The 23,029-nt window shown below is 42.9% G+C and overlaps 1 protein-coding gene across 10 annotated transcripts in view; it reads left to right on the top strand.

Annotated features, from left to right (window-relative positions):
* Nucleotides 1-23,029, top strand: part of RREB1 (ras responsive element binding protein 1) — a 173,847-nt gene that overhangs the window by 73,840 nt on the left and 76,978 nt on the right. The window contains exons 1-3 of one of the 10 annotated variants that reach the window (XM_014842684.3): nt 9,146-9,307; nt 10,546-10,723; nt 11,419-11,560. The exons of 7 other annotated variants lie outside the window; for them this stretch is intronic. The gene's annotated coding sequence lies outside the window, so the exon portion shown is untranslated. Of the gene's footprint in view, nt 1-9,145; nt 9,308-10,545; nt 11,561-23,029 lie in introns of those variants that run through there. 2 more of the 10 variants (XM_070515644.1, XM_070515646.1) reach the window with 2 other exon arrangements.

The raw sequence follows: 23,029 nt of genomic DNA, 5'->3' as shown, positions 1-23,029 counted from the left end.
AGTCCCTCCACTTTGTGACTTGCTTCATTTTTGGTGTGCCTTCTCTGGTGATCAGTTTTCACTGAGCCATAGCGTTCAAAACAGTGATGCTTGAGCGGGGGAAAAACGTTCCCCTGACACACGTGCCTGGCACACTCGAGGAGACTCACATTCAGTAGGCCTGTTGTAAGGCTGGCGTTTGTCCAGTCGAAAAAGCTTCCCCGGCGATTCTAATGAATACCCCTAATCTTTCAAAACTGTATGTATAAACAGGTTACTTGTACATTTATGTCTGATGAGACAAATGAATACGTTTGAGTTACTGGAGATTTTTTTGAAAAGAGAGTTAGGAAACGATGCCTTAAAATTCTCCCATCTGATGCTTGTTGCAACCTCGAGTTTCCTATTAAGCGAGGTATTGTGGTACCTGTGCTAGAAGCCTGATGGGCCCTCTGCACGGGCAGGTGTAAATGCCACTAATTAATTTTTTAAGAAATCGGCGCTCTGACAGAATTATCAGGGATGCTGAGTAGCTGGTACCAGATGTTTCTTTTGTTGAGGCCGTGGAGAGGTTATGTCACAGGGAATAAGGCTATGGACATTTAATCCTTGGTCTGAGGCTGTGGATTTGGGGATGCTGAATATTTTCTTTAAAAAGGGTTGGGCAGGGTGTATGTTCTGGTTTTTAGTCAGCCTTTCCCCCTACACAGCTCTTGCAGTATTATCGAACGTGGAGGTGTTTACTCAATTATCATCAGGCCCAGCTCCTGTTAGGAGACGGTAAATGGTGCTTGGGGCCTCTTTATCTGGACTCTCTTGCTCACCATTTTGCCACAGCTGAAGGGACAGTCTGTGCCTCTAACTGAATTCAGTCCTTTTTTTACTCCTTTACTGTGGAACAACAGGAAAGTCGACCGCTCATCATTTCGTGTGCAGACTTTACAGCCTCTGAACAGCCTCTGCTTTTGCAGTTTATGAATGCACCATTTGTTGTTTCGAGCACAACTGTTAGATACAACTGGCCTTGCAGCCCACTCTGCCTGTGACCAGAGTACATCACTGCCGCCTTTTTTTTCCTTTTTTTTTTTTGTTTCTACATAGGCCAGATTTTTGCTTTAAATACCACCATTTTGTCCACACTATAGTTTCTTTGACCTAACTTAATTTTTCAAATGTAGGTTTCAGAAATAAGTTTTAACTTGCTCAAGCTGTTAGTACAGGGGTTCTAAATAAGTGTGTTTTACTTTATTAAAGAAGATTATTTTTGTGGCTTGGTTTTGCATACATGTTTTTTAAAAAATAATCTCAAAGAAGCATGGTGACTTTGAAATTTTATTTTAAATTGTGTTGCAGTTAGAAAGTTTTGTCTTTTCCTAGGGCATTATATTTCCTTCTTTTTAAGCTTTACACACAATCTCTTTGTCACCAGGTATTGCTAGGTATTGTCTTCAGTCTAGAGTTTAAAGGAAGCTATCAAAACTTTTAATGTGGTTTTCTAGAGTATTTTGAATATCATCATTATAAATAACAATTTATCATTATTTTCTCCTCTTGAAAAAGGGTCCTATCCAAGAACGATACCATTAACGTTAAAAAATTTTCACTTCTGGCTTTTTTTTTTTGTTTCTCCTATATATTCTTGGGCCTTGTAATTATATATATTATATCTATATATACCTTGATATTATTCCTTCTTTACATTTTATTTAATTGTGTTTTAGTCAAAAGAGTGTATTAACATTTTTCTGCTGTGTTTTACATGTTTGACACCTGCACAAAATTGTTATTTCTGTTTTTAGGCCTTGCTCTGGCTAAGGAGACATATTTCTGTTAAAACAGCAGTAAACATCCTATAACTAACTCTACAAGACTCGGCATCCTGGAGCTTCCAAAAATGAAATAGTCATTTGCTGAATGTGCAGCAACTTTTCTGTATTTGAATTTTAAAGTAGATATTTGGCTTTCAAGAAATGTATTTATTTGTTGTCTTTCAAAGAAGTTATGCAGGCCTAGGGTTACATTTACATTTTTGTTAAGATTGTGACATACAAACGTGTTTAAGGAAAAAAGTGTAATATTTTGTGAGATTCATCCTTTCCTTTTCGTCTCACTGTTTAGAGGGGGCAATCTGCCTTTCTGTGAAGATTGTCTTCCACGACCTGAAGAGTCCTTCAGTTTGATGTAAAGACTAAACAGCTACAAACAACTTAACTAGAAAGGGCGCCCCGGTTTTACTGCTTCCAAGAGCAGTTTTCTCAAGCTGGAGTCTGCTCTTAACTTTTTAGAGCACATTTTCCATACACGGTCCTGCATTTTCACGCTTGGTTTTGAGCTGCACCTTTAAGCTGGGTAAACTCTCATTGGACCTTTCTCCCTTTACCGTAGTTTCTTGGCTGCTCATCTCATGTGATTAATATGTGTGTTGCTTAAAATGGCAAGTGAAACATCACCAGGTATTTTCACCAGGTAGAAACTGCTTTTCCTGTGTCAAAACAACCAGTGTGGCTTAGTTGATGCTCCTGTTGCTAAGCAGGTAAATTTCTGGTCTGCAGGTTGTCTGTTAACCCCGTAAATGCCTAATGTCAAGCAAAAAACATCAAGAGGAAGAAAAATCCCAGCAACTTGATGCTTTCTTCTTACATAGTGCTTCGTTCAAGTGCATGAAACTGGGCCTACCTCATCCTAACATCGACTTACCTAAATCGGAGGATTTATGTATTTTCAGGGGGAAGAGGAGGGTTAGGAGCTGGAGAGGGCTGGGAAGTTGGTAGTTTACAGTGAGACAACAGTCCAAGGAGCTGTTAGTGAAGAGCTCATGCTATATGGTGAAAATTGTGCGTTTGAGTTCAGTTAGTAATGGGCTAGCGTTTTTCTTTGAGACTTTTCTCTACAAGTCTGCCTTAAATTGCACTATGGCTGTGGGGAAGACATGAGGAAAGAAAGGGGTTGCTGTTTGCATCCATTTGCCAGAAAGGAGTTAACAGAACATACCGCAGAACAGGTTGGGCAAGACTGTTAAAGCCAGTGATGAAGCCTGTCTCTCCCCCTCTCTTCACCTCCCCTCCCCCCCTTTCCACTTTCCTCTCCCAGGAGTAAAACGTCTTCAGACTGTCCCCTGCTCCCCCAGTCCCTCTCCCCACTTTGGTGTCTGACGTTCCTTCTCCGTGGCAGAACACTTGATGTGATGAAAATACTTTGTGGAGACGAGAGAGCCTGTGCGAGAGGCCTCAGCCTTGCCAGCTGTTTCTTGAGAAATCGATGGCGTGCTTGTCCTTGCCCTTCGTCATGTAACATAGGCCCCATTCAGCAGAGACATTCTTCACTGTGCAGTTATGCCTCTGTGGGCCTGTGGGGTGGATGGCCTGTGGGGGTGGGGAGTGGGAGGGGAGGAGGCGAGGTTAGGATGGAGACATGGAGGGCATTGAGGGGGAGTCCCTCACTCTGAGTGCCAGCATGTCATGAGACCGTTGCTTCTTGAAGCTTCCGAAGTTAGCTTGGGCTTAGGGAATATCTTATGGCCATAAATGCAGAGAAAGCAAGCTCTTTCAAAGCCAGTTCTGGTCTGATATAAGTTCTGCGTGGTGTTTGTGTCTAATCCCTCTGTAAACATACCATATATAGTCATGCTTGAGCACACTATAACACATTGCAGGGAACTCTCCTAATGCACAGATCCTCCGGCGCTTAGAAGCCAACTCGGGCTATTTCTGGTGTGTCATGGCTTGCTTTTTTCTTTTTTGGAAGGAGGGGGAAGGGGCTTTTTCCTTTCCATCTTCACACTGTTTGAAACATGTTTCTGATCCTAGTGTGTCTGGCACTCTGAAAACTAAAGAAACTACTGTCACGTGAAAAGAAACTGAATTCTCTTTTTACATCTGTTTTAGAATAAAAACCTTGTTTCTCTTAGTGTCTTTCACACCACATGCGTTTTGTGTTTTATGGTCGCCGGTCTTCAACTGTTTGTTTTTGGAGCATCTTTTAATACTGTGAGGGTGAGCTCTGCTCTGTACCGTGCATTGTTGGTGGCCAGTGGAGAAGTGGCTTTTGTATACCCCTCTGTTTCCTCTCTGATCCTCCCTGAGCTGTCGTCGTGTGTTTACAACACTCCACCTTCGGATTGCCAGGGCAGAACACGCCGCTCTCTGCAGAACTGATGGCAGCCGTTTTCCACTTGGCAGGCCTGGGTCTGTGGAGTGGAGAGGAGACAGTAATAAGAAAGAAATGCAGTTGTTTTTTTTTTTTTCTTGGAATACCTAGGATACAGCACTTCAGCTTGTTGGAGTGAGCAGCGGGAGGCATTTGTGGTTCAGATAAGGGACTTCTTCCTTTTCCTCCTCTTATTTTCTTTTCCTTCTTTCCCTGCTTCCTCCAAAGGCTATTGCTTTTCTTCTTAGGCCACGTGTTTAGGTAACCCGTGAAGAAAAAGTGGTTTGTGAGGCTGGGATATTTGGGTATCACATAAAGAGACAAGATGGGTACTTTCTTTGCTTTGTTTTTTCATCGGCCTCATCAGAGTGAATTATATCTGACTGTGTGACAGTTAATTGTACCATCCTTCCCTTTTCTTAAGCTGATAAGCCCCTTTCTGTCTGCCTTCATCAAGCTTCTTTGTTTGAGAAGTTCCTAATGCAGTAGAAGAACAAAGTGACAGTTTTCTTATTTACTGAAGTCTCTAAAGCACGTTCATTATGCTCTTTATCATATCTTTTTTAGAACTTTCTTCCTTTAACTTATATAATTGAATCATTCCAAGTAGTACAAGTGACTGATAAGTTAAAACTTCCTTAAAAATACCAATGAGTCCAGAAAAGAAAAATTAAATTTTTTTAGGCTATGTGTATTCATTTCAAACTATTAACAGTGTTTGATAGATGGTGTTCAGAGTAAGACACTGGGTACTGCCAGAGTGTCATTTACAAGTTTGGACACAGCAATTGATTAGTATTCAGTTGACTCAAAAGTAATATATCACTTATGTGGAGGTCACTGATTTCAAATTCTTAGGTGCAGAATATTCATGTGAGGGAGGGAGAACCAGCAGGGTGTGTGTGGGGGGGGTTGGGCGGGGCGGCGCTGAGCATGTAAAATAAAGCTTTCAAAAACCAGACAGGAGGAGGAGGTCCTGGATCTGACACTCCTACCCCTGGTTACCTTTGGGGGAAATGGGGCAAAGTGATCAAGGAGCCCTATGTTATTTTTTACAATTGCATGGGTACCCACCGTGATCTCAGTTAAAAAAGCATGGCCAACTAAGGCCATGTGGTGTAGGGGCAAAACTGAAGTAGAAGGGACGTTACACTAGTTTCCGAAGGCACCTTGTGTAATAATTGTTCATTGTAATGATCCTGAGTCATCACCCAAAAAGGTTAGATTAATCATATGTTGATTCACTATGCTCTGCTTAAGGAGATGGGGAAGTTTGAAAGATACTTTAGAATGATTTACACCCAGGAGTTTTATATGGAAAATTAATTTCTGAATACTTCCCCTTACAATTCCTCTCAGTGATGTGCAGCTGCTTTATGAGTTAACATGAAGTGTTAGAGTAAACCTTCCAGTGTCTTCGGATATATACTAAAATATTATTTATTTTGCCCAGATTTGCAGGGAAAAAAGTGATTCATTAACAGAGTCAAATGACGTCCAAATACCTCACTAGGTTATCTGTATTCCTAATGTGAGTTGTTCTTTCCTTTTTTTGGAGGTGAGGAAGATTGGCCTTGAACTAACATCTATTGCCAATCTTCCTCTTTTTGCTTGAGGAAGATTGTCACTGAGCTAATATCTGTGCCGGTCTTCCTCTATTTTATGTGGGATGCCGCGACAGCATGGCTTGACGAGTGGTGCTAGGTCTGTGCCTGGGATCCGAACCTGCAAACCCAAACACTACACCATTGGGCCGGCCCCTGTTCTTTCATATTTTTAACTGACAAAATACACAAAATGTCATGGATTTTTAAAAGCAGGTGATAGAGAAGACCCAACAAATCATGGATACCCTGCGAGACACAGTCTCTGTAAAAAGAAGTTCCAAGCTTAAAGGAAGCCTTAGAAAACTTAAATATTTAATAAATTAACTTTAAACCATCAAATGACAAATGGAAGGAAGGAGTGGATTTTTACCCCTCATCTCAACGATAGGCTCATTCTAAGAACCTTAGAATTTAGAGCTGGAAGGGACTTTCTAGGTCACTTGGTCTGTTTTTGTGAGTTTGCCTTCATTTTACTCCATATTCTTCCACAATTCATGTGTGTGTCCATGTCACCTGGAGTAGTGTCCATGTGGCTTTTTTGGCTGTGAGGAATAATCTTAAATTGAAAAATTAAATGTGCTTACTCAGCAGAGACTGTTATATTTTTTAGGTTATTTCTTAATTTTATTCTTCTCAGTATCTCCATTTTACAAATGAAGACCCCCATGGCACTCCATGGTGGTGGTACACCAAAATCTCTCTTGGCATTGCTAAGTATTTTTTGACATTTTTGTGGAAATCCTGGGGTTGAAACTCTCCTGGGTAGCTAATACTTACTGATGGTTCTCAGGCATTTTGATTTTATCTGTTTAAATATCAAGCATTTCGGGGCCTAAGTTTATTAATCATACTCATAGATGTGTTTTAAATACTCACATATTAGCTTATAACAGTATGAGATTTGTTTAAGTCTTTTGTGCACTTTCTTGCTGTAATGCATTGTTAACATATGAATAAGGGTGGTATAAAAGTCTGCTCCTGATTCAAGTAGGGTGTGTGTGTGTGTGTGTTTTAACTAAGAAAAATCGTTCCCTTTGAAAGTGTAGTTAGTTTTGAAATTTGTCTTCTGAATATCTTTGGAAACTATACCTCCTGATTGCCATGCTGAAGGTGGAAAGTATTCCCTTATGGTTAGACGTTTGTGACTGTCAGGAAAGGAAAATGTATATGAATTGCATATAAGAAATATGAATTACTTCTCTGGATGTTAGATGCTCACAGCAGATGGAAAAGTAATAAAAACCACTACTTCCCAGGAAGCAAGGAGCAAGTCTTCATGCTGACTTCTTAGGGTGGGGACAGCACAGAGAGGGCTTGCAGGAGGGATGTGGCAAAGGGTGCAAGGGTTTGTGTCTCGTTCTCTGTGAAGCGACTGTACCTTCCTGCTCTGGCTCTGTTTGAGATGATGTGCTTGCAGCATCCACTGGGTAGGCGGGCCTCAAGGACAACTGTTGAGAGATTGGGGTGGTGGAGCTGGAGGTGCAGGGGAGGGAAACACCCAGGCATGGATTGGAACAGCTGCTGGCTGCCTGGAGATCAGCCTCCATGAATCATAGGCACAGAGAATTCATCTGTGTGACTGGAGGCCAAACGTGAAGAAGGAAGGGAGCATGCTTTCAGTTAATACTCTGATGCCCCCAGAGCACTTTAAAGGCATGGCAGAAATTTGTTGGGCAGTTATTAGCATCTCAGTCCATAGCATTCATTGTTTGTTTAAAACCTTTTCCCCCTTCAACTAATCTTAATCTTTTATTTAAAGTAAATGCTGTCAGTCTGCTTTAAAAGCTGACTGAAATGGCTTTTACTGGACATTGCCTTATTTATAAGGGGTGGAGTTGAGACTGAAGGAGAAGAATTTGATCAATTGATTTAAGGTTGTTGGAGGATTGAAATGTTACTTGATTGCTGGTCTTATCCAGGATTTTGAGATTTCAAGGAAAAGTGGACAATGCCTGCTTTTATCCGAGGGATTTCAGCATTCATATGATCTGCAAACCAGCCCCCAGGAGCAGCAAGTGCAGGCAGTCTCTGTGCTGAGGAGTCCGTGGAGAGAAGGAACTTCAGAGTGCGTGGGATATGCTGGTTTGGGAGTCATTTAGCCAAGAACTGATTTTGGTCATGGCCTTAGGTCTGCATAAAAGTTGCACATTGCAGGGACATGACATTTCTATGGCCTAAGATTTATTTGGATGCAAGCTGGAGGAGTCAGCAGCAGTGAGAGCAAAGATGAGCAGCTGTGCTGATGAGTGCACTGCAATTCCCTGCTCTAGGAGAAGGTGGCCGGCCCCGCTGGGCAAGGGAATAGAGAGAACCATCTTGTTAAGCTCTCAAATAAATTCCTGACATGTGGACATGTGTAGAAGTCTGCAGACTCTCTTATGCTCTTTGGGCATAAGTAAATGGAAGGGAGCTTTTGGCTTTATAAAGCATAATGTTTATAAACTCCCAGGAATTTACTTTATAGCTTGATTCTCTCATTATAAACATAAGTATGGAAGAAATGAACTGAGCAAGTTAGATTACAAAAATCACATGAGGTCGCTTTTGTATGGATTTCGTTTTCTAAATGTGGATATTGCTATTACATTTCTCTTGCAGAATCACACACAATGACTCTGATTTGAGGATACGTTATGAGTGTTGTAAAATGAACTTGCTAAATAACGGAGTTATCAGGGGCCTTACAGGAGAGTACTAGCAAGATGTGATGCTGAGTTTCTTTAGCTCTGTGATTTTTTTTTTCCTGCTTTTTCTCCCCAAACCCCCCCCCAGTACTTAGTTGTATATTTTTTTGTTGTTGTGGGTCCTTCTAGTTGTAGCATGTGGGACGTGGCCTCAGTGTGGCCTAACAAGTGGTACCATGTCCACACCCGGGATCCCAATCCGCGAAACCCTGGGCCGCCAAAGTAGAGCGTCCGAACTTAACGACTCAGCCACTGGGCCAGCCCCAGCTCTGTGATTATTAATAAACCCAGCTATTATCTGATTGCTCATTATTCCTGTTATCTCTGGTATCTTGAGAAAATGTGCCCCAGTGATAGCTGCTTAATGAAAAGTAAAGAAGTAGCCCTGTTTTAGTGTGTACAGGGAGACTTCATTGGTCTCCGTAATGTCTTAAAGGTAGTATGTCATATGAGTTTTTTGAAAATAGAAATGTTTATATTTTCAAGTTTTCTTTTTTTTTGATGATTTTTTCATGTCTCCTGAAAGAAATGAAAAAAGAAAAAAAATCCACTCACCAAAAAAATCCAATAGCTGAATAGCTATGAAACATATTAGAGAAATTCAGCTTTTAGCATGGGGACCTTTTTATTATTTTCAACTCTGATTTTACAGCTGAGTTATAATATGTGACCAAATGCATCACGTGAATGTTTACTTTTTTTTTTCTTTTTGGCCACATTGAAGTACCTAAAGAGATGGAATGTGACACACCCAGAGAATGAGGCGCTCAAGGGGCCTAGGAACTTGAGAAGGCCAGAAGCAGCGGGATCCCTTCTTGTCAACCTGAGCTTTGTCAGTGCTAATTGGGGAGGAGAGAGCTGCTGAACTCCTTTGGAGATGAGTTTTCAAATGTGTGTGTGTGTGTTTGTGTGTACACAAAGGGCTTGTTCTCCTGCCCTCTGTAGAAAGAGTTAGGGAGAATTCCAACAAGAAATTCCCCCACCGTTGAGATTGTTGTAGGTCCCACTCACCTCAAGTCCTCCTCATAGAGGGCCCTCCAGAGAAGTGCTGTTTTGTTCTAGAGACCAGAAAGGGCCTATGTGATTCTAGCACATATTTCTAAATGCTGTCTACCTAGTTCTTTTAATTTTGTGTATTTCATACATTTCTAGTTTGTTGTTGAGTTGTTCTAGATTACAGTTTGTTTTGGCTGTCTGTGTGTTGGGGGGGCGGTGGTAATTTTTGTGGGAGGAGAATCTTTATTATGTTTAATTCCATATAGTCTGGAAGGTAGTATACTGTGGACAGCTCATTACCTGCATGTCTCACAGCTCTCTGGTATAGCTCCCTTCCAAGCAGTGACCCAGGGATCCAGGCTGCCCTTATTCTATACCTGCTTCCAGATTGCCACAGTAAGGAAAGAGCTAGCAGGTCACACGTCAGCTTTTAAAAGCTTCAGCCTGGAATTAAGTCACATCATCTTGGCTCACAGCCCTTGGCCAGAACTTTTCATGTGGTTTGCCACATGCAGAGGTATAGGGGTGCTACACAGTGTGGAAGAACATATGGATATTCTCTGAGCAGCAAACCTCTTTGCCATGGGCATATTTGCTACTCTCCTTTCTAATTTTATCTCCTTAAGGCTCACTGTACACATTTGGGTAAGGCTTAGGCCTGAAGCATAGAACATAAGGAGTTAACTGTTCCACAGAGCAGTAGTTATCAAAGTGTGATCCCCAGACCAGCAGCATCCACATCACCTGGGAACTTGTTAGAAACACAGATTCCTAGGACCCTCCCCAGACCTTCTAAATCAGAAACTCTGGAGATGGAGCCTAGAAAGCTTTTGCAGTAAGCTCTCTAGATGCATGCTAAAGTTGGAGAACCACTCCCCTGGATGAATGGAGTGTCTTTAGCACCTGTTGAACTGATCATTAGTGAATCAACCCTGAAATGCCGATATGCACTTGCCAGTATATTTGTGCAGTAATCATATGGTCGCTTGTGAACACAGATATGATAGTAGGAAGCACTTAGGGAGTCTTCACTATATGTCCCAGACCGTGTTTAAGCACTTTACAGATTTAAGTCATCTGTTTTCTCACAGCAACCATACGAACTATGTATTATCATTCTCTCCATCTTACAGATAAGGAAACTGAGGCAGGGAGAGGTTCCATTAACTGTGTAAGGACGATGCTGCAAGATCAAGCCACTCATCACAGCTGGACAGTGGAAGATGCAGGTTTTGAACCCGGGCAGTGTGGCTCCCAAGTCCACTCCTTAACTGCTCTGCAGCTCTGCTTACTGATCTGGTAACCCACCAGGTCATGTGGTACTTTTTAACTTTTTCCTGAATGGAGACAGTCTGTCAGAATTAGCAGGAAGTGTGGTGTGTTGGTGGCAGTTCACATTACGAGTTAAGCCGCCTCACTACCAGCTTCATTCGTTGGTGATTTACGTGTGATGGGCTGGCTATGGTATTGGTCAATCCTGGAGATGCATGGCTAGACAGCAGTGGCCCAGTTATTTAAAACTGAACAATAAATAGAATAGGGTTGTTAAGGGTAGAATTAAGTTGCTAGTGGGAAGTGTTTCTCAGAGTGAGGTAGTTGTCACACCAGAAGAGCATTTTCTTCAGTTAACCTACGTGTAAGCTTCAAGCTTATGAGAGAAGCCCTGTTCTCGTCACCTTCCCTTTTGATTCTTAGGTCTTTCATGTTTCATCATCTGCCCTCTGAGACACTTATCTGAGGCCTGATTCCATGAGGTGGTCTGAAGAAGGTTTCTGTTAAGTTTTTATGAGCAGGACTTGAGTCTTAATAAAGAAAATGTGTTTTTCCTTCCAAGAAAATTGATAAAGTTCTCCCCCTTCCACAGAGTTAGACACAATCTAATCTTTTGAATTTTGGACTGATTTAAAAGCATTTCCAAATGACATTGAGAACTGCTTTTCAAGCAGTTCTGTTTCCTTGCGTCCTTTAAAATTTTTTAATTATTAACTGCATTTTCTCTCTTCCAGGTGGGTCATTATTTGTTGCTGTTTGGGTGTACTTTGCTGGCCCATGCATCCCCTTGCCTTCTTTGTCTGTTGTGCTCAGCAGACTAGAACTGAGACAGCTCCTTGGCAGCTCTGTCCCGGATGGTACCAGCTTTGACTCTAGGTAGAGGATAAAGATAGCATCACCCCTTTCGGTTTTCATGTTGGCTGGGAACAGCTGCTACGCTTTGTATAGCTCTACACATAACATTTCATTCCAGAATTGCTGAAATTTTTAGTTTTCTGCAAGCCAGGGCTTAACCACGGGGTTTTCACATTCAGACTTAGAGTCTAGAATTTTCCTTTGAGAAACAGTTGCTTGTCTAGGAGTTTAGTAATTTAAGGGAACAGAGATGGCACAGGGGAGAGGAAGGAGGCTATTTGCACATGTTATTTGAAAGATCCAGTTCCTTCCTTTCCTCTCCCCTCATCACTTCCTTTCCCTTCATCACTTTAAATGGTTTAATTTGCTTAGGTGCGCTAACAGAGGTATAGATAATTGAAGTAAATCTTGAGTCAGATCTAAACAAAAGAAAGAACTGACCTAAAAAAGAGCAACTGAACTCACACTAATTGAATCACGGAGCCCTGTGCACAGATTTGCCCAGACCATCCTACCCTGGAGAAAGACGAGGACCCTTTGCTCTCGGTGGGCTCTATGCCTCCTAAGAACCAACTCCAGCACTTCCCTTGCAGATTTCCCAGCTGCATTCCTCACTGAGGCGCATCTGGGTTAGAGTTGCAAAGTTCAGCTTCAAAGAAAAAAAAACGTGAAAGCCATTTTGGGCTGGGTGTTTGGAAAACATTTTCTCTTCTCTCGGAGACCTGGTGCCTTTAGTATTTGTAGATAGAATCTACTTGTTTACTGTTTAGGAGAGCAGCTACATGTGTGAATTGGGCATCTGTTGGAAGAAACGTAATAGGCTTGCCTCAAATAGCAGGAATAAAAGATGCAACCATTTGAAATAACATGGTTTTCCTCCCTTCTCCTAACCCAGCCATCCAGAGTAGGAAACAGGATGCCAGACTCACCCTGAGTAGGAGGAGAGACTTACAGAGGGCCCCTTAGCTGCTTCCATGAGCCCATTCTTGTTCAAGAGCACCTTGAGATCACATGGTTATAAATACCTACACTAACTGAGGGCCCCCCTCTGTTAAGCATCATCTTCCCTGGCTGCTGGGGAGGCCTTTATTTATCTCTGACTGCCACTGTGCTCCCTCCCACCAGCTCTCTAGGGTCCTTTGCTCCTTTTGTCTTCCTCCTACTCACAGCATAAGACCCGACTGCCTCTTTTCTTGATGTTACTAACCAGTAAAATATTGGAGTGCCTACTGTGTTGTCAAGATTAAGACCATCTAACTTTGAGCTTCCTTGAGCAATGCCTCAAATGTTCTTCTTTTTACTCTTTCATGTTTCCAGACTCAGAGAGTGATGCCCCTTCATTGCTAATGCTTTCACATTTATCTGGACACTCTCCTCCCTCCTGGAGACCTTATTCCTACCAGCCCTTATTCCTATCTCTGTGGCTTAAAATGGGTCTTCATTCTGGACCTTCTATCTCTGAATTACATCAGCTCACCTGGCTTAGGCCTTACCTCCCTACAGAGGGAGGGATCAATCCCACGTGTACCCATTAGCCCCGATCTCCCACCCATATACTAATATCATAGCACTAAGACCTTCCCTTCTGAGTCCTCTCTATTTCTTTACTTTCCAAGTGTTTAAAAAAGAAATTAGCCCAACCACTTACTGCTTAGCTCCCTCCAGTCTTTCCATTGTATATCCAGCCTGCTTCCAGGTCTCTGCAGGTCTTTGAAAGGTTTTGAGGTTTACCTGTCCCTCTCTATTCCCTTTGTTCCCATTTCTAGTCTCCCTCCCCTGCAGTACTATGCCATGTTCAGACAAGTTTGCTTAAGACTCTGACATCATCCTCTCAGGCCTACACAGAGCTGACACCCCCTGCTGCCCCAGTCCCAGCTGTGCCAGCTCCCCGTGATTTGCCCGCATGCACCCTCTGTAAGCAGGACCTGGCCCCAGGGCTTCTGGTCTTTTCTGGGTATCAGCTCCTTGCAGCCTCTCTTCCACCTCTGATACCCCTCCAGTTACACATGCCAGTGTTTTTTTCTGGATTTAAAATTAGTATTGCATAGACAACATGTCATTCTCTTACCTTCCCGTGTTTTCTTCTTTTTTTTCCCTCACCTAGGTGGTGAGCTCTTGGAACTCCACCCCCAACCCCCGGCCCTAAGACTAGTAGTACATCTATAGGACATGCATTTTTATCATGAAGAGGTATTTGAGGGCCTTAGGTAGAGTATTTCCCCCCCAAATCATTTGAAGGGAGAGTACAGGTCCAATTTGTTTATTTTTTCAGACAGGTGGTTTTAAAAAAAAAAACGAAACACAAAAAACTTCTGACATTTTGAAGGCCAGAAAAAATTGGTTGGTTTTCAGCTTCAAAGGACACGTGAGAAAACAAGGACCAAAACAGTTTACCCCAACCAACACCTTTTAATCACAGTCCCTTTTCTCACTCCCCTGGTTGACTCTTGAATTTTATAGTTGATATAATCCTCCCTTTTATAGCCAATTTATTTTATTTATGCATTGCAATTTAAATAAAAACTGTTCCGTGCATAGACAGCCTCAGTTTTAATTCTTGGCTTCTATTTAAAAGGCTCGCTAACGCCCCCATTTCCTTTTGTTAATTGCAAAACAAACATCCTCCACAAGACCACCCTCTATTCTGGGACCCCTTTGAGATTCCCAGGAATTGCTGTGCTTGGGCCACATTTACACCTAGATGTGGATCTTACAGAAAACCTCCTTGCTGCCTTTGATGGCCTAGGGATGGTGATACTACACACTCAGAAAGTTTTAACCTTATAGTCAGCATCAAAAAATGAACTTGGTTCCAACAGTTGTTTCTAGAATAACTGGGGTACAACAAAATACAACTGGGGTACATAAATGCAGTGACATAGATGGGGCACACAATGATCTCTTTACCTCTGCTTCCTTTCCGTAGGATAAATTCTGTTCTAAAATTATAATTGTTGATAGCAGGCATTGGGAAATTGGGGGATTGATTTCACTAATTTTTATTGAGCTATTGCCATGTGTCAAATACTACTCGAAGTGAATTACATGGTTGCTCTCATCTTCAACAAGAAAAAGGAAGGTTTGAAATCTGATCAAATATATGAATTCTTTTCCCAAAAAAGTGAATACCACATAAAAATACAGTTTCAAGGGTATGAATCTTGTACTTGTCTGTAGAACAAGGCTTATCAGCTTGAGCATACCACCCCTAATTGTATAGAAGGAGCTAGACAGATGCCTACTGTGCCAGGCTCTGGGCTATGACTAAAGATACGTAAAGTGGGGGAGGGAGGGAGGAGAACAGTTTCACATCTTAAGAAGGAATGCAGTTTGATTATTTTCTTTTTTGTATATTTAAAAAAATTTTAAATTACAAGAATTAAATTTATAGTGATATTAAGTTATGCTTTATTTTTTAAAAATCACTATATTCCCATCACACATATTTCAGGTTGCATCTTCCATACTCTATCCTTAAATAACGTTATCATAACATCATAGAATGCTTAAATGTACTAACTTGCTTTTTAAACTTGATCTAACTTTATAAACATTTCCTATGTTTTCACACACTGACCTTCATGTTTAAGGTGGGACCAGGGCTGAGCAGGTTTGGGGTAGATGGGACAGGGTGGGGATGACTCACCTAGGAGAAGTCAGTCTAGTTTAGGAGATGTCCTTCTATTGTTAGTTTCATGGGTTATTTCCCTTTATAGTTGAAACTGATAAACACTGGGAAGAATGAAGAATCATAGCATAGTAAGTTACTTCAGGGATCAGCTCACTCCCCTCCCATGCCTGCAGGTAAAACTATTCTCTGTCATCTTTATTCTGACCTTTGGGTTTAAAAACCCCAGGAAGCAAACAAATTAAGGACTACAATCTAGTAACCCAAGATTACTGGAGAAAAAAAAAGACCATGGACCTACACTAGCCAGTACAACAGCCAGACAGCTGCTAGCCATGTGTAGGTATTTAAATTTAAATGGAACTTAAATAAAAATTTAAAATTTAGTTCCTTAGTCACACTAGCTTAATGTCAAGTGCTCAGTGGCCATGTGTGGCTAACAGAGAAGATAGGGATTATTTTCATCGTTGCGGAGCTTTGAACTGGACGTTGCTGCTCTAGATCTTATCAATTCAATAAAATATTTTACCTAGTATCTAACATGTTAGTTTTATATGATAGGCTCTTTGAAAGATAGAAAAAGATGGATTTTGTTTTTCTTTTGTTTTATATTTCTTAAAGTTTTGTGTAGGCTTGTAACCTGTAAACTAAGGCTTTTTAAGCACTTTCCAGCCCATCAGCCACTTGTGGCGATCAGTTTTGTTAGCAGAGTCCAATTTGACAGTGAATGAGTATGTGTACATGGCTACCTATGTTAGGTATTCTGTCAACCACAGTGTTTCATCTCCCGGGGCCTGGCAGCCCCCTGGCCCTCCTTTCCACCTCCCCTAGAACCCCATCTCCTTTTTCCCATCTGCTCCTTTCTGTCTATGGACATTCTTAGGTTTTCTTTTAAAGAGAACTCCTCGCTTAATTTTGCTCCTCTATAACCAGTCCCTTCCTGCTGTATTCTCTTTACTCTCTCCTGTCCTGCGAATTTTTTCTGCAACTCAGTTAAGTGCCTTGCCATCCACTCTGTTGCCAATGCAGGAAGCCCGGAATCTCCTCACAGCCAGGTTGGTCTGTGGACCCCTGTGCTCCTCATATCTGTCCTTTAGACTGTATTGTAGTAGCCTCCTAACTGGGTTATATCCCTCTAATCGTCCATTTTTCAAATTGTTGCCAAGAACTTTTTAAAATATGGATATGATTATTTCATCCCACGGTTTAAAAAAAAGTGGGGGACCCTTCAATTGGTTCCCACAGCCACAGGATCAAGTTCATCCCTCTGAGATGGAACCTTGACCTCAGCATAATTGTGCTGGCCCCATCTTTGCCATTTCCCCCACTCTGCCCTCCCTCCTTTCTACAATGCACTGGTATCATCCCATGGCTCCCAAGGGCTTTGTTTTCATGGCCAGAAACCTAAGGCAAAACTTTGGCAGTTAGACACAGGATTGCCATTTTTTTCCTTTGCCAAGTAAGGGCATTAAAAAACAGTCTCAACCATCTACTGTCTTTATCATCTCATTTTAAAAGGGGGCATTTTAACCTAAAAAAAGTTAATAAATTCAGCATTGTGAGAATTTCAGTAAATCGTCTGGTTTTTCTCATTTCACTGGAGAAGGGAGAAAATGTAGGAATTTAGGAGCTAATGCTTTCGAAACACTGCATTCCACGCAGTCATACCTCTTGGGTCTCGGTGCTTTTCCCCCATGCATTTCCTTCTAACTAGAATGCACTGTCTTCTGAAAGCCCATCTCTCTTTCAAGCTCAGGTTTGTTTTTACTTTCCTGTCCTCACACTCGATGACTTACTGCTGGGGAGCCCCGCAGCCCTTAAAGTGTTTGGCTCATAATCCATTTTCCCTGGGATTAGAATTTATCTCTTTGTTTCCTGCCTACTCTACCTCTCCAGCCTAAGTACCAGCCTTTGAGGCCAGGGGCTCTGTCTTCCAGCTGTTGGTGGTTCTAACATCTGGGACATCAGTAAACTAATGTCTGAGAATGATCATCCTATTTCAGGTTTTCACATTGATAGAGAATCTTGCCCTGCATCTGGGGTACAAAAAGAGTAGAGAATGTCTTAAGCAACTCGTTTTAACCCTGAGCAGAGAACGCATATTTTCTGTGCACTCTCCTAGGCTTTGGCTCAAGCACACTGAAAGGAGCAAGGGTGAGCCTGGAACTCACACTGCAGGAAACTAAAGAGACCTAGTTTTTAAATGAAACCTGTTTGGTGGCTGAAGCCATAGACATGATAAGTGCAAAGAAGCTGTGAAAGTTTTAAGGGCTGGCAACTTTGATGGATCAGTGGGTCCTTTTGTTTTCTCTTTCTCTAAGCTAAAAAAAATTAAAGAAGCATTTGTGTAATGTTATGAATGGGAATAACAATATTTGACTATAAATCTGGGATGTACAGAATACCTGACTAGAACAAATAGCATGGTGCTATTTCCATGTAAAGTAAGTGGAACTAGAATTACTTTACATATCTGTCTTCCAAACTCCTAGGCCATTAAATGAATCTTGTAGGCTAAAACCTAGTAGGGTAAAAAACAGTTATCACCACAGTTAGTAGTTTCTTGTGGGTAAAGCCATAAAAGGATTATTCTTGCCTTGCCCAGAGCACAGCATTAGGGGTTAACTATAAGAAATAAAGAGACGATAAAGTTTTCTCTTACATCTCTGTCTTTCCTGCAAGCATCATTTGCACCATAGACAGGTAGCAAATTGTCATATAATCTGTTAGTCCTTTTTTTTTTTTCTTAGGAAAATTCTGTTTCCAGATTGGGAACATGCCAGGATATAACTGGCCTCTAATATAATATAGTTTATGGAAAGGTGTCAGTTACAATTCCAAATCTGTTAAGTAACTGGGGCCACTCTCTTGAGTTATATTTTGACTTCTGCATTTTAGTTGTGGGGCCGGCAGAGCATGAAATTCGGTTTGTGTGAACATGTGCCTGCCTGGGTGTAGTGGACTGTATTTTCTTTTCAGAATTATAATGAAGCATCTTAAAGAGCTTTGAAAAAATTTCCTCGGGCATATTCAGTGAGCACGGTAGATGCCGTTGTTTCGCAAGTTTTCTATTTTCTTTGTCTGTACAGGTTGTTCCTGACTTCATGGCTGGGAGGAAATTGAGGATGTTGAAGAGTGCTTGCCGTTTGGCCGGTGGGGCTGAACCGGTTAGCTGGCTCCTGTGCTCAGATGGGCCAACGGCAGGGCTGACTCCTGTGGCTATAGGAGAGGGGCCACACAGAAGGCAATGTTCTCAATTTTGCATGAAGACAGCATGGCTGCTCTGCTCTCTACACACCTTTTTTCATTCTACTATCTAGCCTCATAAAAAAAGATCCTAAAAATACCAGCTTCGTTTTGGAGTGTTGGCATAGAAGTTGGTGTCCTGGATTTAATCTGTAACCTGGCTTCTGTCTCTCGTTTGCCACCATTTTCCCCATGGCTTTGCCTACTATTATCACTCAGTCTCCTTTCTCCTCCCTAGCCCTCTTACCTCTGAGATTGTAAAAGGTTAAGAGATATTCAGGCAAGGGAGTTTTTCTTTGCTTTAATTGACTTTGGAAAGATTCCTTACAGCCCAGAAAGGAACTCTGGGGGACTGTTTTAAACATCTGATCCTATCATCCTCTGAACCCATTAACTTCACATATGCTGTTGTGATACCAAGAAAGTGGAACTCCTGGCCTTGAATGACAGGGAGTCAGGGTCCTCTGTGCGCTGATGTGGGAACTCCCTCACATCATCCCATGCTGTTAGTGGCACATGATCCTACAGACACCTTGATTCACTAATGAGTGGAGTTTGCTGCTGTTCTTGTTGCTGGATATTCACAGGAATGCTCATAGTGTTAGGTAGGTGGAAGTGCTTTTGAGACCCGACGTAAAAACACCCGGGCATCCCAGCAGGGTTGAGTCTCATACACAGTTAGGCCTGGGAGGGACTCAAAGATCATGGCCTGTGCTCACTCTGCAGACGAGGGGGCCAATGTATTACAGGCCATTTGCTTACCCAAGGAAGCACATGGTGTGCTGCTCTGTGTTCCAGTGGTTAGAGGATGTTATTAAATGCTACTGAATTATTTTAATAATGGTGGTATAAACTCAGAGTTTACCTTGAGCTACTCTAACTAACTTCTGGGGTTTCTGGACTGTGATGAAGATAGTTCTCATGTTTGCTGCAGGCAGAAAGCAAATATATATGTGAGCCCAGAGAGTGAGTTCTCTTTCTTGGAAGCATCAAGGCTCTCCCACACTGAGGTGCAGGGAGTGCTGGTACGTTGGACTTGGAAGCTTTTAAAGTTGGAGCTGAAATGGATGCCGGGTAGGTGTTGATTGGGCATTGTTCCAGGGTTCTGGAGGCCGGTAATATTTAAACAAGCCAAACAGCCCCTCCAGGCGAGCTGCAGGAAATCCAGCCCTGTGCTCCGTGTTGTTGCGTGGTCAGCAGGAGATAAAAGTGCGGACTGTTGGAGGCGAGGCCCCTCCTATCACTGGATGGCAAACTGTTAAGGGAAGATAAAAGGAAAGAGTGGGGTTGTTCTTCTAGAACAACAGGAGGTGCCTTTATCACAGGCATTCAAGTAAAATGGAGGTGGTGAGCAAGAGATCCTCAGCTTTATGATTGCAAGTGTGTTAAGGAACTCTATCTGAGAAGCAGGACGTGGTTTCATGAACACACTTTCATGTCATGAAAATGTTAGTAGAGGCCCGTCTTTTTTCAACCCAGAGTCCGTTTGACTGGAAATGTTGCATTACATACTGCTTCAGTTAAATTGGTGTCTGCTTGCCCTTCCAAATCTTTGTGCTCCAGAGATTTTCCCTGGGGAGGTCTCTGACCCATTGGGACTGGTGGAAGTGTCAGGCTGTGCTTGGACTGAGCAGATGAACAGAACAACCCCGTGCGCACAGTGATGGTGTACCCAGTATCCTTGATTTCTCAGCTGTGTGTCTGTCTCCTCTCAGGTTTTCTTCTAGTGCTGGCTGAATTATCATGCAGGTGTGAGAGAGTTTAAGAGAAGGGTTCCGTCAGACTAGTGTTGATCTCCCCTTTTAGATTTTCCCTCCTGTTCTTCGCAACTTTGGGGAGAAGTTTAGGAGCTTACAAAGAGCTTGTCTGTTTCAGGGTGGGGATTGTGAAATGTGAACCCACATCGAAGAGCCTCGGCGTGGTCAGTGCGAATGTGAGCTCAGTCAGACCAAAGGAACCCGTGTGCTTTGGGCCCATTATGCTGTTTCAGACCCTGCTGGGCTGGGGGGCTCGGCCCTTTGTGTTGGTGCAGCAGCAGCGCAATTAGACAGCCGGTGGAGTGCAGTTGTCGTGAACTAATCACCGCCCGGCGGCTTAGGGGAGACACGCCAAGAGGAACTGTGCGCGTCAGACTTGCTCCAGGATGGCTCTAATCCCCCCCGACACGCCACCTTCCCTCCAAGGTGCCTCTGCTCCTTAGTGCTGGGGGTGGTGGGCAGAAACCGGCCCCCTGCGCCACCTCCCTCCCAGCGCCCCATCCTGCCCTGTAATAGCTTTTGGGTTTCACTCAGTTTACTTTAAGAAACACCATTTTCTTCCTAGTGTTTTTGGTTGGTTGGCTTGTGATAAACACTTATCAACCACTTATATCTCAGAGTATTTGTTTTTCTTCATAGATACAGCACGGTGAATAATTTTCTTAAAGGCAAAACAGAGGTTAAAAAAAGGTCACCCGTTACTTGGCACAGAGGGCGGCCGGCAGAGCTCCTGGTCGTTTGGGCATGGTAATTTCACCAAGCACAGTCACTCTCAGCTGACAGTTTGTAATGTCTGATTACCCACTGTGAAATTTCGACCACAGCTGACCACTTTTCCAGGGGGCAAGGAAAGATGTGATCTCCTCCTTCCACTGCCTTCTCTGAGCTGTCGGGTAGAAGCATTTCGAACAGCACTTTTATCTTCCACAAAGTAATTTTAGTTTTTTAAGGGGTGTCGTCCTGCACAGACTCCATTCTGGGAATCTGAAGCCTAGATCCTAGGTTAACCACCTGCCCTTGGGGTGGTTAGCTTGCGTCCAGCTCCTCCTCAGGGGAAAAGTAGAGAATCCTGTTTCTGCAGCCTCTGCTGCCAACCCTTTACTGAGCATGCTGGGAAAGCCAGCCCCACAACCTCAGAGCCTGTGAAAGAGTTGCAGGATATTGCCTAAAACGCTCTACAAACTGCTACTGAACTTTACCCCAGCTTCCTTCCCAAAGCTGTAAATGTGACTGGAGTCACTGAGATCTACTTCAGAGGAGTGTCCAGAGCAGTCCACTGACTAGGGTCCAGTTGCCTGAGAGTCTGGAACAAGTTGCTGAGTGTCAGCCATAGTATGTCCAGGTTCTGTAGCTGGGAGGGAGGAGGTGATGGAGAATATGGGGAAGAGTGAGGTTCCTGTGGAGCCAGCAGTGAGGACTTCCTTGATGAAGCAAATGTGAAGCTGACCAGGATTTGTTTCAGCAGGAACTGAAGCTGAGGCGGTTTTGTTTCCTGGGCGCCAAACAGCATTGCAAGTGTGGCAGCAGCTGTTCTGCTCCTTATTGTCAGTGGGATTGCATTTGTCATAAGCTAAATTATATTTGTATTTCGTTACTAATCTTGGAGCTGGAGCAGAATTTTGTTTTAAAAGTCATCAAACTGTCCCTTGCCCTCAAAGCTTTGGCAGTGCAATAGGGGAGGTCCGTGGGTGAATCGAGGAGCTGGGCAGAGCCAGCCCAGGAGCCACATAGACTGGAATGTTGGGAGGTAAATAGCATCAGTAGCTCATACTGGGGGTTGCTATACCATTTGCAGTGTTCTAATGAATAGTCCTTTGATTTCTGTACTGTAAGTTAAGGAGAGCTAGTATTAGCTTCATTTTCCAGATGAGAGAGCTGAGGCTCTGAAACTTAAAGTTGCTCCATTGGTGGCAAGCTGAATTTCCAGTCCAAGGTTTAAGACTCCACATCGCATGCTCTTTAAGTTACACTGCTGTGGTTTGTTCTCCTGGTGCGTGCTTCTGAATCTTACAGTATTATGGAAAAGGGACTGTCCTCTTAGAAGTACACAATCTGGAAGTCAGAAGAATGATCTGATTTGGTTACCACCCACTGCAGGACTGAGTTATGGTTATCCACCCTCTGCATGAATACTCACAGGGGCAGCAAACTCATTACCCCTGGGGCCTTGTGACATCTGTGGACAGCTCTAGTTGTTCAAAGCTCTGGTGTAGAGAATTATGGAGTTCCAGACCGGCTTCTTTGTGCCCTGTACCCAAACGTCGTTCCTGCTGTGGTGAACACATGGGAGTGTGCCCCCCTTTCACGTGCCAGGCCTTTAGGTGTTTTCGGCCCACCTTGTGTCTCCTGTTCTTTCTCTTCAGTGGGCTCAGCATCTCTGGTTCCTTCAGCCACTTCTTGTTTTCCCCTGGACTTGGTCTCCTAGTCCTCTGGTTTGCTAATGACCCTTCTCTGAATGGTTTTTCAATGATCCTCTTTGTGGTGCAGCAGAAAGTACAAGAATTTTGGAGTCAGACAACCCCTAGCTAGCATCTTGGTCCTGCCCTTAAGAGCTGTGTAATATCCAGCAAATAATCTGATCATTACCTTGTGGGATTTGGGGAAGGATTAAATGTGTGTAAAGTGCCTAACACATTTTTTGGCCCAGAGTTTGTCACAAATAGCTAATGCCCCCTAGTTACTGGGAAGGGGTACTCTGCAAGGCATGTAATTGGATATATACTAGACTTCTGACATACTCTGATTTAAATCCTGTTTTCTGTTAAAGCAATATCCTTTTCTATTTTTAAATTCTTCAGCCAAGGTGTGATGTGGAAGCCTCTCTCCACCCTTTCCCGATAAGCCAGGAGAGCAGATTTT

The sequence above is a fragment of the Equus asinus genome, chromosome 8, assembly GCF_041296235.1.
Source record: "Equus asinus isolate D_3611 breed Donkey chromosome 8, EquAss-T2T_v2, whole genome shotgun sequence".
Classification (NCBI taxonomy): Eukaryota; Metazoa; Chordata; class Mammalia; order Perissodactyla; family Equidae; genus Equus; species Equus asinus.
The sequence above is the reverse complement of the archived record's forward strand: the minus strand, read 5'-3'. Positions and strand labels throughout refer to the sequence as shown.